General features: G+C 48.2%; 1 pseudogene; it reads right to left on the bottom strand.

Annotated features, from left to right (window-relative positions):
- Window positions 1-351: 351 nt before the first annotated feature.
- LOC136637556 (5S ribosomal RNA) lies at window positions 352-468 on the bottom strand (annotated as a pseudogene).
- Window positions 469-2,937: the final 2,469 nt, after the last annotated feature.

Genomic DNA, 2,937 nt, shown 5'->3' with positions numbered 1-2,937 from the left:
GCATAGCTAAAGGGGGAGTGACGTGGTAAGTATTGCAGGTGCTGCAATGCACTGTGTAACTGGTAACTCCCACTTGCTGTTGAATGGCTCCAATGGGGAGTGGGTGATGCTCTGCTGTGGCCATGCTACTGCCAGGGCCTTCTGGGGGGGGAATGGGGCCACCAGAAGCACGGATAAATGGTGCCACCAATGTTAAAACTGGCATTGCTGAACAAAAGGGGAAAGGGAGGGAATTGTCAGGACACCTTTTTGTTCCGTCATCTCCAATTAAATGCTGACAATTTTCACAGGAGAACTTTCAGCACAGTTCCACCTGGTTGGCAACCTTCAGTCTCGAAAGACTCTGGTATAAGCCTACAGCACCCGGTATTCCCAGGCGGTCTCCCATCCAAGTACTAACCAGGCCTGACCCTGCTTAGCTTCCAAGATCAGACAAGATCGGGCATGTGCAGGGTAACAGTTGGAGAATATTCTGCACAGCTCAAATCCAGCTCTTTGTTTTGCTTTTGCTGGTTCACAAAGCCCAATTTGGGGTCTCAATTCAGTCTCTTTTGGGGAGACAGAATGAGAAGTGCTAGAGGTAGCTCAAGGCACAGTGATGCTCGCTGCAATAGTGTCGAGCTGAAAATCACTCCCAGAATTGCCTTCTGCCCTTCCCTCCGGTTGTGCAATTTCCCTCTAAGAGTATGCACTCCTAGAACCATATTATTAAAGCCATACCATGGAACAAGGGACCTGACATCGGCACTTCAGCACAAAACCAACACTGCCAGTGCCGAGGGATGAGGCTGTCAGTCACACAGGCAAGACCGCCTGGGCATGAAGCAGCAGGAAGTTACTCCAGGCCAGGCATATGCTTCTCAGCAGTGTTTACTGTCTGAGGATAAATGCAGCTCTTGACGCCCTCCTTGTCACTCTATGGCATGCTACACGGTTTGCTGGGGCTTTCTTTTTTTATGACTAGCCATGTGTTACGTCCTTTGTGGCACCCCCCCCCCCCCGCTTTCCCTCCCCATCGCACCTCCCTGTAACATACCGTGTGTTCCCCTGCTGGCATTTGGCCTGCTCTGCAGACGGACTCAAGGTCCGACACATTAAGAGGCATTTGGCATGGAAGATGTTCAATTTAGCATTAGCTAAAAAGCTGTCCTCAAGCACGTAGCTCTCCTGTTGAAGGGAAGATGATGATGCAGGGAGTGGCGTGGCTAGGGGGGCGTGAGCCACACCAGGTAACACGCACAGGGCCAAAAATTTTAACTACTACCTACCAAAATTTTTAAAATGTTGGTATTTTTGAATACCATTGTGTTATCTAGCAATTGATGTGTAATTTCATGCAGAATGCAATGAAACAATCCTAGTTGAAATTGTTCTATCAAAAGTTATAGCCAAAAGTCCAGCGGGGGAGGGGCAATGGTACACACCACTGCCCGGGGCATTGCCCACTGCATGGGAGAAGGTCCATCTTAGGCATTGTGCACTGGCCTCCCACACCGGGTGACACAAACCCTAGTGACGCCACTGGATGCTGGTATACAATTGCCCTCAAGATTTTACAACAGAGAACACAATGGGAGAACATGATGGTTCAGATTGTTCATCATGTCCCAATGTGGGTCAGTTACATGCTTCTGGAAAGTACTCAGGCAAGCCATGAAGGTGACAGTCCAACTCCATTGTCTGACCCCAGCAATTGATATTCAGCAAGTATTCAACTGATATTCACACAATCACTAAATGTGGAGGTTTCACTTAGTTACCATAGACAACAGCCTTTGATAACTCTCCCCTCCAAGAGTTTGCCTAATCCCCTTTACCTAAACAACACTGCTTGTGCAGTCTGCCACACCTTTTAGTTAATCCACCCATTCTGGAGCATCCCTTCCAGCCATCCTCAGCCCTTTTGTATCCCTGGCCCTCTCATTATATTCCCCTGGTTGGTCTCTCCCAACTTCCATGGTCAACTCACCTGGTCTGGTCTCCATCTGGGTCCTAAGCCCCCACCCTCCCTGCCATGTTGGGGGAGTCCATCAAAGAGACACCTTCAACAGCCTGCCACATCTTGCTGCCCCTTGTCTGCTCCAGGGGGTGTAGAAATGCTCCACTCAGTGGACCAATGCTCAACAACCTGCCTTACTGAGGCCCTTCCATCCTCTCCAAGTCTTTCTCTGGTCCTGTGCCCATTAGGCTGGCTACTCCCTGGGTTGAGCAAGCCTGGCCCAGACAGTCAGTTTAATTCAAGAGAACTGGAACAGGATAAAAGGTTAAACCCCCTCCCCGTGTGCCACACTTCTAATCCAAATCAGATGTCCTTGGGGCTACCTCTTATCATTAGCTGTGTTTTCATCTCACTTGGAGATTTGCTCTCTGTGATTCAAAACAACATAGCAGGCCACAGTAAAATGTGCCCCCAATTTTATGTCTCGAAATTGCCTATAGTATGATACCTGCACCTTCACCATCATGCTGGCCACACCTCATCTTCATCACCCGGCTACAATCCGTCACTGAAAAGTCACCACAGATATTATGGCGCCAGCTTATCTGTTGCCATTACAGCTCATGGATTTATGTACAGTGAAGCCTATTTATAAAGACCCCTGTATGAGTGCCCAATGCTTTTCAATAAATTTAGCTTTCCCCCTTTCTCATCCCCCACTCTGAGGTTCCTTTTGTTGATTTGTCACATCCTGGATGCCCTTCAGGGGAAGAGAGTTTAGTGATGGGTTTCCAGGAATAAAAACTAAAGGCATTCATCACATGGCAACATTTCCCTGAAAGTGGATGAGTGAAACTGAATATGATGGGCACAAGCGTATGATGAGATGTGATAGCAGAGAGCAGAGAAATTAGACTGGCTTTTCTTTTTTCTCCTTTCAGTTCTCTCGAGACAATTGTGCTGCTGTTTCATGTGCTCACCCTCAAAGCTGGATCAAA

The sequence above is a fragment of the Tiliqua scincoides genome, chromosome 1 (assembly GCF_035046505.1).
Source record: "Tiliqua scincoides isolate rTilSci1 chromosome 1, rTilSci1.hap2, whole genome shotgun sequence".
In the NCBI taxonomy this organism is placed as follows: domain Eukaryota; kingdom Metazoa; phylum Chordata; class Lepidosauria; order Squamata; family Scincidae; genus Tiliqua; species Tiliqua scincoides.
The sequence above is the reverse complement of the archived record's forward strand: the minus strand, read 5'-3'. Positions and strand labels throughout refer to the sequence as shown.